Source organism: Elaeis guineensis, chromosome 5 (genome assembly GCF_000442705.2).
Source record: "Elaeis guineensis isolate ETL-2024a chromosome 5, EG11, whole genome shotgun sequence".
NCBI lineage: Eukaryota > Viridiplantae > Streptophyta > Magnoliopsida > Arecales > Arecaceae > Elaeis > Elaeis guineensis.
The window spans coordinates 70,201,925-70,217,620 of record NC_025997.2 but is presented as its reverse complement, the minus strand read 5'-3'; positions in this window follow the sequence as shown (position 1 = coordinate 70,217,620).

The following is a 15,696-nucleotide window of genomic DNA, read 5'->3' as shown; positions in this document are numbered from 1 at the left end:
CGAAGGAAGTGATTCGTACACAGATCTATCCGGATCAATCATCATCTCCATGATGATCCTCTAACCAGGAGCAATTTAGGAATTAACCATCTGAAAGGAATATGCCCTACAAGTCAATCGACTTATGTATATCAGAATTTTTTTTTTGTAATCTTTCAGACTTATGTAAATAACATTTTATATTAATAAAAGATATTTTTTTCAGCATGTGCTGCATCTTATATTTTTAATTAAGATTATGATGAATCCCATAGATTAGGACATTGGTTTTATGATTATGATGAGATCATACCTATGAGATCCAAAATCCTAAAATCCTGATCTAGAACATTCCTAGTTACAAGGATATTGAGTCAGGGATCGATGTTTTAGAAGAACTAGCACATCCTATATATGCTCAGTAGAAAGGATAGCTGAACTCATAAGCTACTTGTGTGAGGCACTAATACAAGAGTGTGTGTGCTCATTAGAGAATGAGTTCACTAAATTGATCTGACATTAGAAATATCTTATGAAATCTTAATGTCAAAAGATGTTTCTCTAGTGGGGGTTGTGCATGTGGTCTTTAGACCTGAGACCACCATAGTACCATGTGCATATGAAACCATAGTTTTGGTTCATACTCATTCATGACATAGTCATGTATGGGATGTTCTGGATATGATGGATTATGTACGGAGGTTATGAATAGGTCAACATAGAATCGATCACTCCTAGTAAAAGGAGATCGCATACTACTTATTCCGATCGAGAGATGATTTAAGAAGATTTTGATCAAAGCAGAATAAAAATTAGAAAAAAATTTTAATATTTCATTAATTGAATCATCATCTTACGATCAAGAGAAATATGAATATGAAATTGGTTTTGACTTGGTTCTGTATCCATTGTTGCTCCTTGAATTGATTTTGATGATTACAAAGCATTTGAGAGGGTTACTAATGATTTTGGCTTGAAAAAAGATTTATTATTTTTCAGAGGTAAAATCATAATTTCACCAAGTCCTAACTCGAAAGTCTCAAGAGCAAGAACAGAAGATTTGTAATCTATTGGAGGCAATTTCAAAATTTTTGGATGTATATTTTGAAAAAAAATTATGTTTATAAAATTGAGTCGACCCCATGAGTCGACTCATGTCAAAAGGGGCTGAACGACATGCTGATTTTTTGGCTAACACACCCAATTGAGTTGACCCCATGAGTCGACTCTTGTGCATGAGTCGACCTCTGTTATTGTGTATGCCAAAATTATAGAACAGTCATTTTTTGTTCTGTGCCATAGAAGTCGATCTCATGAGTCGACTCATGTGCATGAGTCGACCCTATGAGTCGACCTTTGTGACAGAAAAACTCCGCAATAGCTAGTTTTTAGCTCATTTTGACTGTATTTAATGCTCATTTAATGATCTCCAACGGATCTAAATCTATCCAGATAACTCTCCACCATCATTTGAAGTTATAAAAGGTACTTAAAAGATGAAATAAATAAGGTTTTTCAAGCATTCATTTCAGCCCTAAGCAAAGAGCTCTCTTGAAGTTAAAGAAGCTTTCATTTCAAATTCACCAACCCCTCAAGAGCTCATTCAAGTCTTCAACCACCTTGAGGAAAATCAAAAATGCTTCCTTCTTATTGTATAAAGTACATTTAAAGTTTTATTTACTCATTAAAGGAGCTAAATTTATATTTTCATGTGATTAACTCACATACTCTGTTTTGTCTTGATCTTTAGTTTTGGAAGGATTTCAAAACTTGGAAAGGTTGGTCCGAATCTTGAATCGGATTGTATTGGGTTGGCTTGTACCTGAGAAATAAGTGTTCTAACTTGAAATAGCTAGAGTCGAAGGTACCAATATTGTATTCTTGTTGATACAGTTTAGTGGATTTGAATTCTCAAGTAGAAGCTTGGGAAGTGGATGTAGGTGCATGGTTGGACCGAACCAATATAAATCTTATTTATTTGTGTTGTGCTTACTTGCTCTCTTTCTAAATTTCTTTATCTACTTGCATTCTTGCATCCAATTTCTATACCTCGCTTAAATCACTCTCTACATATATCTATGGAAATTTCAGTGCAGGGGTAAAATGGTAATTTTAAAACTTTTTCAAAATTATAATTTTACAGTAAAAATTATTAATTAATCTAATTAATTAACATATATTAACCCTACATAAGGATCTAAATATGATATATATAGCATGTATTTAAATTTGAAATTTAAACTTCTACAGTAAATGTTTTACTGTTATGTGTTCAGAATACATTATCTTCATGCAGGTAGTCGATCGCTATACTTTGATCACCGTTAGAAATATCTGATCATTGCAATGCAGCCACACAGTATGTCTGCCCTCCATGGATCATCCACACGAAGCTCCCGATCTGATCGGCTCCTCACGAATGCTAGTTCGTTGCAGAATCTTTTCGACGGCTGATGCTGATCAAACTCCTTCGATCAGTGTCTGCTGATTCCTCAGATACTCTGGATCATCAACGGAGATACTTGAGAGGTTGATGAAGCTCTCTCTAAAGTTTGGTGGACTCATGACACTCGTAGCTCACCTTCTCACTTCCCGAACCCTAGGTAGAAACCCTAGGGTACTCTCAGAAAAATCCTATGCCCTTTCTGTTTCTTTTCTTTTCTCTTCTTTTCTTTTCTTTTCTCATGCACAGAGCCTTTCTCATGCCACCCTTTCTCTCTTGGATCAGATCACGCATGCCCCACCTTTTCTCTCATTTTAAAATGGTGCAAGACCGCATCTTTTCAGCATTTTCACCGTGTGAGAGGATAAAGCTAGGTGGTTGCTCACTTGAATTCAAATCGAATTTGAATTCAAATGCCAACCAACCTATCCTTATCCACTCAAGGCATGAGAAGAGAAGGGGCGTGGGTTCCTTGTGTGTGGAGAATTTATACAAGAAACTTTTTCTCGTGTAGAGAATGGGGTGCATAAAAGGATAAGGTGGCGCATGGATTAGTTGCCCATTCAAATTCAAACATTATTTGAATTTGAATGGCCAACCAACCTTATCATTATCCACACAAGTGGTGCACAAGGGAGGGCGTGGGAAGGCTTCTACATGGGAGAAAATTCATGAGAACTTGTTTCTCATGAATTCAAATAGGCGCAGGTGGGTGAGTCAAAGGTGGTTTAGAAAGATAAGTCAAGGTGGTTTCAAATATTAAATTAACCTAATTGAACCAAACTTATTAAAATAGGCTAGGCACAATTAGACTAAATTAAACCCAACATAATTAGGCTTAATTAGGCTCAATAAAATTTTAATCAAATGAAGAATTGACTAAGCCCAACCCTTGATCAGATCAGGGACCAAACCACCTTTGCGATTAGGTCAACTCTTAACCTAATCGGGTCAAACCCAACTGAATCCAATTCAATTGAACTTGATTCAAAAATAATTACTCAATTAAATTGAGTTAATTAGTGATCAAATCACTAATTAAACCTCTCATAAATACTAAGTCCAAATCCGATGGGCAATCAGGCATCAAAGTCCATTGATATGAAATCTTAATCAAAGAGTCCCAAACCAGTGGGACTCTTGACCCCGGTATCCAAAATGTGTGGAACTCATGATCAGAGAATTCTAATTCTCGATCACAGAGTCTCAGACATGTAGGACTCAGAGTTTTTGAGCATTAAGACTCTTGGTCGAAGAGTCCCAGTCTAGTAGGACTCTTCACCAGCCATCAGATCAGATAGGAACCTCTAATGTGTGTGACCCCACAGGTTTGAACCTAAGCCGGTAGCACAGGAATCAATTCTTGTACTAATCGAAGTGACCATCTAGCAATGGTACCCGACATCCGGATAGGTTGAATAGTCACAATCGCAACATTCAGAACCTACGCGAATATGGTTACTGTATAATTCATCCCTTTTGACCCCTGTGTATAGGATGACTCAGGGTTAAACTGTCAACCCTGATCAGATCATCCGAATCATGCTCAACTCAAACAGTCCTGTGACTCCTCACTAGGACTACCCTGGTCAAGGTTTTGCTAAATTGAAACACGACTGTACACAGCTTCTGAACTGGAGTGGTCAATCCCATCTTGACACATGCACCGACAAGTCAAGTACTTGACTACACCCAGCAGTCTTCCGTTACTGAATTAGAAATTTAGGTAGTCCAGTGTCTAAGTGCAGTGAGTTGCTTGCAAGTCACCATGGTGGTCTCAGGTCGGAGGGACAGTTATACCCATATCCCATCGGAGCAAATCTTGATAGTAGAAAAAGCTCCAAAGTCGGTCACGTTCAGTGCAGATGTACCCTTATATCTCACCTGTATGCCATACCAATGTCTCTACACTCCTTGGTTAAGAGAATAACCAACCCATATGGCACACAACGACCTATGCTTGATAAACATTATTGTCCTTGGTAACAACGTATCATTTGGTCGCGAACTGGTTTAAGGACTAAACGATAAATCCTCCTTTGTCGAGTCTAAATAGTCCTAAGGACTTCACCACAACACAGAAGTTCATTAGAAGATGAAACAATTTATGATGAAAAAAGTTAAAATAACTTTTATTTATTTATAATTCATATACTAATATAAGAAAAAGCACAACCGTCAATAGGCTGACGATTGGCTTTGGGACACTATTCCCAACAATCTCTCACATGGTCTAAAGCCAATCGGTGCAGTATCTAATACCCATCTTCGACTTGAAGCCGTCGAACTCCTTCACCGCAATGGCTTTAGTGAATGGGTTGGCCAGGTTCTCCTTTTCATCGATCTTTTGAAGGTCGACGTTACCTCTATCCATGATTTTTCAGATGAGATGGTAGCGGCACAGAATATGCTTCATCCGTTGGTGCGCCTTCGGTTCCTTCGCCTGAGCAATGGCTCCAGAGCTGTCACAGTAGAGCAGAACTGGACCAACAAGTGAGGGTGCTACTCCGAGCTCGGTGATGAATTTTCTCAGCCACACCGCTTCTTTGACAGCATCTGATGCAGCGACATACTCTGCCTCGCAAACTGAATCAGCCACAGTGTGCTTCTTGGAACTCTTCCAGCAGACAGCCCCACCATTAAGCATAAAAATAAATCCCGACACACTCTTACTGTCATCGTGATCAGACTGGAATCTGGAGTCTGTAAACCCTATAAGTCTCAAGTCCGATTCACCATAAACAAGCCAATGGTCCTTAGTATTTCTTAAATACTTCAGGATGGTTTTAACAACCTTCCAGTAATTCTCCCCTGGATCAGATTGGTATCTACTCACTACCCCTAGTGAGTATGCCACATCTGGTCATGTACATGTCTTGACGTACATGATAGATCCCACTGCCGAAGCATATGAAATTCTACCCATACGCTCTCTCTCTTGAGGTGTTGTCGGACAATCCCTCTTCGAGAGAGAAATTCCATGACCTATCGGTAGATAGCCTTTCTTGGAATTCTCCATGCTGAACCTCTTCAGCATAGTATCAATGTACATGGACTGGGATAAGCTAAGCAACCTTTTAGATCTATCCCTATAGATCCTCATCCCTAGGATGTAGGAAGCTTCTCCTAGATTTTTCATGACGAACTGTGACGACAGCCAAATCTTTATTCTTTATAATGCAGGGACATCATTTTCGATTAAGAGAATGTCATCCACATATAATACAAGAAATACCACTACAGGACCATTAGCCCACTTATAAATGCAGGGCTCTTCTTCATTCTTAACGAAGCCATATGTCTTGATCGTCCTATCAAAATGTATGTTCCAACTCCAGGATGCCTGCTTAAGTCCATAAATGGATCTCTGTAGCCTGCACACCTTAGACTCATCTATGGATGTGAACCCTTCAGGTTGTATCATATACACCTCTTCATCCAGCTCTCCATTTAGGAAAGCTGTCTTCATATCCATCTGCTAGATTTCATAGTCCAGATGGGCAGCTATCGCAAACATAATCCGAATGGATTTGAGCATTGCCACCGGAGAAAATATCTCATCATTGTCTATACCATAATGTTGACTATATCCCTTGACAACCAGATGGGCTTTATTGGTCTCCACCTTTCCATCTGCACTCCTCTTCCTCTTGAAGACCACTTACACCCTATGGGTTTTACTCCTTCGGGTGAGTCAACCAATGTCCACACATCGTTGACCTTCATAGACTCCATTTTGGATTTCATGGCCTCTAGCCATTTCTCAGAGTCAGGTCTCTGCATTCCATCCATGTAGGTGATCGGATCCTCATCGTTTTCATCAAATTCGACAGGATCGCCGTCCCAGATCAAGAAGCCATAATATCTATCCGGTTGACGTGGTACTCTACCAGATCACCTTAAGGGTGCAGGAACAATGGGCTCCGGATCTGATCTAACCAAATATGGTTCAGGTTCAGCAACTTGTGTCAGTTTTTCCACCTGCCGAACTTCCTCAAGTTCGACCTTAGAGGCAACAGTCCCTTCACCAAGAAACTCCTTTTCCAAAAGATTGTCTTAAGGCTGACAAACACCTTATGCTCATCAGCTAGGTAGAAATAATACCCTTTGGTCTCTTTTGGGTATCCTATGAAATAACACTTGTCAGACCTAGGTCCAAGCTTGTCCGTAATTAAACGTTTAACATAAGTCAAACACCCCCAAACCCTAAGGTGCGAGAGTACTGGCTTATGTCCTATCCATATCTCATAAGGTGTTTTGGTTACAGACTTACTCGACACCCTATTTAGAAGGTAACAAGCCGATTCGAGTGCATATCCCTAGAGGGAGATCGGCAGACCAGCAAACCCCATCATGGATCGAATCATATCCAACAAGATCCAATTCCTCCTTTCAGACACATCATTATGCTGTGGTGTTCCAAGAGGAGTCTGCTGAGAGAGAATTTCATTCTCCCCAAGATATGTCAGAAACTCATTGGAAAGATATTCACCTCCTTGATCAGATTGAAAAGTTTTAATACACTTTCTAGTTTATTTTTCTACCTCATTTCAGAATAGTTTGAACATTTTAAACGACTCCGACTTATGCTTCATTAAGTAGACATACCTATACCTCGATAGATCATCTGTGAAGGTTATGAAGTAGAAATATCCACCTCTTGCACTTGAGCTCATGGGTCCACATACATCAGAATGTATCAGACCCAAGAGTTCACTGGCTCGCTCACCTTTTTCAGTAAAAGGTGATTTGGTCATCTTCTCAAGAAGACAGAACTCACAGGTTGGAAGTGATTCACAATCACCAACTTCAAGAATTCCTTCTTGAGCCAACCTGTTTATCCTGTTCTTATTGATATGACCTAGCCTACAATGCCAAAGGTAGACTTCTGACATATTATCCATTCTAGGGTATTTATCGGAGGTTTGAACCATATTAACAGGCTGTGATAGTAAGTAAATTCTATTATTTAGTTGTCCAACAAATATTGTAACACCATTCAAAATGATACTACAAATATTTTTTTTTATTAAAAATTCATAACTGTACATGGCCAAAAGGCCTACAGAAATAATATTTAATAAAAAATTTGGACAATAGTGATATTCACTCAGAATTACATTACGAGAGTTGATTACAAGGTTCATGATTCTTAAAGCTAGAACTAGAACTTTGCTTCCATCTCCAACGTTCAGGAACCTCTCACCTTCATCAAATCTCCTACTGACCTGCAAACCCTCTATCGAATTACAGATATGATAAGGGCTTCCGGTATCCAATACCCAGGCAGTAGTATCACAAATGAAAAAGTTTCAAGGTATTATCATATAATTATCTTGCTTCTTCTTCAGCCTGTTCGGGTCCAGGGAGGCAATGTATAGAGGACAGTTTCTCTTCCAGTGCCCCTGCTTCTTGCAAAAGAAGCACTCTGTCTGGCTCTGATCGGGCTTGTGCTTCTTGGTCTGACCCTGTGCAGACGTCCCTGCATGCGGCTACACCTTCTTATTCTTCTTCTTCTTGTTCTTCTTTCCTTTCTTAAAGGGTCGATGACCAGAAGAAGACCCTCCCACAATATTCACCGACTCCTTATGGAGCTGGTGGTCCTTCTCAAAGTTCTACAGCAACCCCAACAAGCCGTGGTAGTTCACTGTAGGTTTTGTCATCCGAAAATGAGTAAGGAAGGGGAGGAAGGACTTGGGTAAAGAATTAAGGATCGCATCCTTACCGAGCTGCTTGTGCAAGGGAAAGCCCAGTTTACTTAGGCGCTCAATCATTTCGATTATGTACAGTATATGATCAGTGACTGAGGCCCCATCCCTCATCCAAGCATTGAAAATGGCACAACTAGTTTTGTGCCTTTCAACGTCGTCAGGCATGCTAAAGGAGTCGTTCAACATTTGAAGCATCTCCTGTAGTTGGGCATTCTCGAACCTATGGCTGAACTCATCATTCATTGCCATCAGTATTATGCACTGAACGATGGTGCGATCGTTGAGCCACTTCTGGTAAGTGTCTCGGACCATCCCTCTAGCGTTTGGGGCTGGCTCCTCAAGTGCTGGATCCATTACTATATAAAGGATCCGCTCATGCTCAAGGATGATTTTCAATTTTCGATACCAACTATCGAAATTAGGTTTCATGAGCTTGTTATTATCTAATAATGACCGGAGCGACAGGGTAGTGGCCATAGCTACATAAAAGAAAACCAGACCTTTATTAGTACATAAATTATTAATACTAAAGACTTGGACTTTAGTCTAAAGTCTCTCCCAGTATTTTTATGAACTGGTAGCCTCAACCTCCAATTCGAGAAATTATTTTAATTCCTTAGTGGGTACTAGAATCCACACAGACCACACATGAGCCCAACTTTGGTTGGTCAACCCATATGCATCTATGGGTAGGTTCATAACCAGTTGTTTCTCTAAACAAATTCTAGTAATTAATTTTGCCCCAGAACCTAATTAGTAGGCTTTGACCTCCGCTGAAAAGATCTGGTTAGGTCCAACCATTAACATGACTTGATTTGGTGAATCTGACCAATAAATGATCAGGCCCGACTTTGGCCGGCCAACCTGACCACCATCAGAAAGACTCAACCAAATTATCATATTATGAATGATAATTTCATTAGTCAATAAGCATCAGGCCTTTGGGCCTCCAGTGATTATTAAACTAATGGACTCATTATCACTCACTTAATGGGAGGCTATGACTTAGTTATCACTATAACTTAATCATTTTTAGGGACCTAATAATTTTTGAGGATTTTATTAAAGGATAGAAGAGAAGAAATTAACCAACCAATTTCAATCCTCCCACTGACTTCACCAAGTCAGATTAAAAAAGATTTAATTAAAGCCGACATTAGGAGCACCTAAATCAGTCACACTGATTTACCTAATGACATGGGTGAGCCCTAATCATCAAGTGATCTAATCAAAACCTAACTCACTAGGTTGGCCAGGTAAGTGAGATCAGTGGAAGGGATATGCCATTAACTCGTCAGAGATCGAATCAATGCGAGTAGCTCCCAGTTAAAAAGCACTGGTCAAACTGCCGAACATACCTTAGACACCAATCGGTTCATTAGTTTTAATTTGATCAACTTAGTAAATAGGGTTCAACCGCGAAGCCATGAATTAAGTCCATCTTGGTCTAGTTAAAGACATGGACCCATTCAACTACAATTATTGGAGTTGAGTCTAGAGTGTCCTTGACCTAATCTAATTCAATTTTTGATTAGATTTGATCAATTACTCTAATTTAGTCCATTTCTTTAAGCTAACCTTAGGTCTAACCCAATTATGGACCTAATCCATCTAACCCATTGACCCACAAGTTTATGCAATTGTCTTAGGTCTTAATTCACAATTCTAGACTAACTAGACAACACTTAATTCTTTTAATTAAGTATTTGGGCTGATGGGTCAGGGTTTGGCATTTCGAAAATAATTTTTAAATTTAAAAGGTTTTATTTTCTATTCACCAAATATGTTGACTCATTTCACAAACGGATCAGCATATTTCATAAACAGCAATCCTATTGCTAATTACATCAGAAAATAACTCAATCAAAATAAATCATGAATATTTTTTTAGATCTAATCTAACACATTCATGATAAATTTTATAATTAAAACTTTACAATTAAGTCCTTTCGCTGCTTCATCTGCATGGGATATAATCGCTCGGCACCCCTACCCTCATAGGAGAACCCCATCGAATGGCAGGAGAGGGCCTTTAAACCCTACTTTTCTCCTATGACCGGACGACCATGGTAACCAACCCAATTAGACTACTTGCTACTTGAATCAAGTATATCTAAATATACTAATTTCAAAATTTAAATTTTAAATTTCAAATTTTAAATTTTGAATTTTAAATTTTGAATTTTAAATTTGAATTTTAAATTTTGAATTTTAAATTTAAAATTTCAAATAAATTTCAAATTTTAAATTTTAAATTTAAACTTTTAGATTACTACTTAATCTACGCATGCAAATGTATATCATATTTTAGAACCTTGCTCTGATACCATTTATGGAAATTTCAGTGCAGAGGTAAAATGATAATTTTAAAACTTTTCAAAATTATAATTTTACAGCAAAAATTATTAATTAATCTAATTAATTAACATGTATTAACTCTACACAAAGATCTAAATATGATATATATAGCATGCATTTAAATTTGAAATTTAAACTTCTACAGTAAATGTTTTACTATTATGTGTTCAGAACACATTACCTTCGTGCAGGTAGTCGATCGCTGTAGTCTGATCACCATCAAAAAGATCTGATCATTGTAATACAGCCACACAGTATGTCTGATCTTCATGGATCATCCACATGAAGCTCCTGGTCTGATCGGCTCCTCACGAATGCTAGTTCATTGCAGAACTCTTTCAACGGCTGATGCGGATCGAACTCCTTCGATCGGTATCTGCTGATTCTTCAGATGCTCTAAATCATCAGCAGAGATACTTGAGAGGTTGATGAAGCTCTTTCTAAAGTTTGGTGGACTTACGACACTCGTATCTCACCTTCTCACTTCTCGAACCCTAGGCAGAAATCCTAGGGTACTCTCAGAAAAACCCTGTGCCCTTTCTGTTTCTTTTCTTTTCTCTTCTTTTCTTTTCTCAAGCACAGAGCCTTTCTCACGCCACCCTTTCTCTCTTGGATTAGATCGCGCATGCCCCACCTTCTCTCTCATTTTAAAATGGTGCAAGACCATATCTTTTCAGCATTTTCACCGCATGAGAGGATAAAGCTAGGTGGTTTCTCACTTGAATTCAAATCGAATTTGAATTCAAATGCCAACCAACCTATCCTTATCCACTCAAGGCATGAGAAGAGAAGGGGCATGGGTTCTTTGTGCATGGAGAATTTATACGAAAAACTTTTTCTCGTGTAAAAAATGGGGTGCATAAAAAGATAAGGTGGCGCATGGATTAGTTGCCCATTCAAATTCAAACATTATTTGAATTTGAATGGCCAACCAACCTTATCATTATCCACACAAGTGGCACACAAGGGAGGGTGTGGGAAGGCTTCTGCGTGGAAGAAAATTTATGAGAACTTGTTTTTCATGAATTCAAATAGGCGCAGGTGGGTGAGTCAAAGGTGCTTTAGGGAGATAAGTCAAGGTGGTTTCAAATATTAAATCAACCTAATTGAACCAACCTTATTAAAATAGGTTAGGCATAATTAGACTAAATTAAACCCAACACAATTAGGCTTAATTAGGCTTAATAAAATCCTAATCAAATGAGGAATTAACTAAGCCCAACCCTTGATCAGATCAGGGACCAAACCACCTTGGCGATTAGGTTAACTCTTAACCTAATCGGGTCAAACCCAACTGAATCCAATTCCATTGGACTTGATCCAAAAATAATTACTCAATCAAATTGAGTTAATTAATGATCAAATCACTAATTAAATCTCTCATAAATATTGAGTCCAAATTCGATGGGCAATTGGGCATCAAAGTCCATCGATATGAAACCTTGATCGAAGAGTCCCAAACCAGTGGGACTCTTAACCCCGATACCCAAAATGTGTAGAACTCATGATCAGAGAATCTTGATTCTCGATCATACAGTCCCAAACACGTAGGACTCAAAGTTTTTGAGCATTAGGACTCTTGGTCGAAGAGTCTCAGTTCAGTGGGACTCTTCACTAGCCATCAGATCAGATAGGAACCTCTAATGTGTGTGATCCCGCAAGTTCGAACCTAAGCCGATAGTACAGAAACCAATTTCTATACTAATCGAAGTGACCATCTAGCAATGGTACCCGATATTCGGATAGGTCGAATAGTCACAATCGAAACATTCAGAACCTACGTGAATATGGTTACTGTATAATTCATCCCTTTTGACCCCTGTGTATAAGATGACTCAAGGTTAAACTATCAACCCTGATCAGATCATCCGAATCATGCTCAACTCAAACAATCCTGTGACTCCTCACTAGGACTACCTTGGCCAAAGTTTTTCTAAATTGAAACATGATGTACATAGCTCCTAAACTGGAGTGGTCAATCCCATCTTGACACACGCACCGACAAGTCAAGTACTTGACTACACCCAGCAGCCTTCCGTCACTGAATTAGAAATTCAGGTAGTCCAGTGCCTAAGTACAGTGAGTTGCTTACAAGTCACCATGGTGGTCTCAGGTCGGAGGGACAGTTATACCCATATCCTATCGGAGTAAATCTTGACAGCAGAAAAAGCTCCGGAGTCGGTCACGTTCAGTGCAGATGTATCCTTATATCTCACCTATATGCCATACCAGTGTCTCTACACTCCTTGGTTTAGAGAACAACCAACCCATATGGCAGACAATGACCTATGCTTGATAAACATTGTTGTCTTTGGTAACAACGTATCATTTGGTCGCGAACTGGTTTAAGGACTAAACGACAAATCCTCCTTTGTCGAGTCTAAATAGTTCTAAGAACTTCACCACAACATAGGAGTTCATTAGAAGATGAAATAGTTTATGATGAAAAAAGTCAAAATAATTTTTATTTATTTATAATTCATATACTAATACAAGAAAGAGCACAACCGTCAACAGGCTGATGATTGGCTTTAGGACACTATTCCCAACAATATCCTACTCATTATTATTTAATCCTCATAGTTCTAAATTAACATTAAATTTTTTAAAAACCCAATTCACCCTCCCTCTTGGGTTGCATTGCTGGACAACAAGTGGTATCAGAGCTCGATGCTCTAGCCCTACTTTGATTTAACCATCAAAGAGCTAATGATCTATGGCAACTCAAGTTGGTGCTTCACTAGCCGAGGGGCAGTCCACAAACCGACCTCCACTTTTCAATGGGTCAAACTTCACCAACTAAAAAGCTCGGATGAAAATTTTTATTCAGGTACTTGACTATGATATATGGAGTATCATAGTTAATAGACCACACACACCCACTAAGATAATTAATGGTGTAGAATCAACCAAATTTGAAAGAGAATGGGATGAGGTTGACTAGAAAATGGCTCAACTTAATGCTAAAGCTATGAATGTTTTATATTGTTCTTTAGATACTAATAAGTTTAATCGTATTTCAACATGCATGTCAGCTAAGAAAATATGGGATAGATTAGAAGTAACACATGAAGGCACAAATCAAGTTAAGGAATCAAAAATTAACATTCTTGTGCACAAATATGAACTCTTTAAAATAGAGCATGATGAATCAATAACTAAAATATTTACTCATTTTATGGATATTATTAATGATCTAAAAAGTCTTGGTAAGTCTTACTCTAACAGCGACCTTATGAGAAAGATTCTTAGATCTTTACCAAGGATGTGGGAGGCCAAAGTGAACGCAATCCAAGAAGTCAATGTTGTGATCCAGGTGGTGTGCCCAAGGCCCAGGGGACCAAGGCTAAGGCCAAGGTCCATCATTCATGAGGGCTTCATGGAGACTCTAGGGCTAGTTGGGCCCTAGGTTGAAAGGCTGTGGGCCTTTCGGGTTCTTGAGGTCTAGGTTATGTGGGCCTCAAGGGACCAACTCTTTATGGGCCAGGTCTGAGCCAAGGATAGGTGAGATTAGGTCGAGTCATGGGTGTACATGGGCTTGGGTTAACCTAATCTCCCATAGAGTTGGTCAAGGGAGTTTTGGGTTTGGGTCACTTGACCCTGTGTTTATATATACATGTACCGTGTATCGGTTTGATTAAGCCAAGAAAATACAAGACTCTTTCTCCCAAGTCTCTCTCTCTCTTCTTCCTCTCTCTCCAGTAATTCTCCATGCCCCAGGAGCAAGAAACCCTAGGGTTTCTTGCCGCCAGTCCATAAAAGGAAAGAGAAGAAGGGGAGGCGCTAGCCCCTTCCCCCTTGCAGCCACCTACCAGATCTGCTCTCTCCCTCTTGCAGGCACCCAAACACCAGGTCCAGGACCTAAAATCTCTTGAGAAGAGGTTGGTACAAGTTTCTCTCAGATCTGGAGTTGATCTGAGGTCGTTTGAGGTGCGGGTGAGATCTCCATCAACCGATCTACAAGAAAGGCTGCAGCAGGATAGATCTACGAGGTCTATCTCCATATATCTTCTTTCTTATCTAAAATACCCCGATTCAAGATCTATAAATTGGAGGTCCTCAATCCAGGTCTGATCTGGTTGGGTACCAGATCTTGGATTTTTTAGAGGTAGTTTCAGAGGCATTCTTCATCTGGAACAAAAGGCTGACGAAGAAGACAGCAACTAGGCTGATTTTGTCAAGGGCCTTGGATCGTGTCCAGACGACTCCAGATCTATTCGTTGCTGGTTCTGCTGCACCCAAGGTCCATGGGAGGAGCCGGGATCATACTCCAATAGTTGGTATTAGAGCCACGATGGTGAGGAAGTGGTTCCAAGTGTGAGAAGTTGAAGATCCCAAGTAATGAAAATTTTCAGCAAGGTACCATCAAGGTATATTCTACACTTCTTGATTTTATATTACTTGTTTGGCTTGGATCCAGTCATGGGTAGCAATATGAAGGTCAATTTTGAGAAGTTTGATGGCAAGAAGAATTTTTCCATGTGGAAAATCCGGGTGGAGGATCTTCTGGTGCAAGTAGATCTGGATCAGGCTTTGGATGAGAAGCCTGAGGGAATGATAGATAGACAGTGGGCATCGTTAGAGAAGAAAGCATGCTCGGTGATCAGAGGATGTTTGGCGGATGCGGCGTTGTATTCGGTGCTGGAAGAAAAGACCCCGAAGGGCCTTTGGTCGAAGTTGCACACCATATAAATGGGGAAGAATATGTGCAACAAGCTGATGCTGAAGAAGAGGTTGTACAGTCTTCGGATGCAGGAGGGATCTGATGTGATTGGCCACATTCAGAGGTTCGACCAGTTATGCACAGAGTTGGTGAATATCGGGGTGAAGCTGGATGAGGAGGATAAGTCTCTATTGCTTCTATGTTCGCTGCCCGGATCATATGATTCTTTGGTGACTATATTGCTCTACGGCAAGGAGACTCTGGAGTATGAGGACATGGTCTCGGTGCTGAGGTCGAATGAGCAGAGAAAAAAGTTGATCAGAGATCGGGCTCCCCAGGAGGGTTTGGCAATAGGGGAGAGGACAGGTAGAGGCAGAGGCAGAAGCAAGTCCAGGGGGCGGTCCAAGTCCAGGAAGGAAAAGAAAGAGGTGAAATGCTTCAAGTGCAACGAGTTCGGGCACTTCAAGCGAGAATGTCCACTATGGAAGAGCAAGAAGGGAGAAAGAAGTGGCTCAGAATCAGTGAGTGCAGTTGCTGGGCAG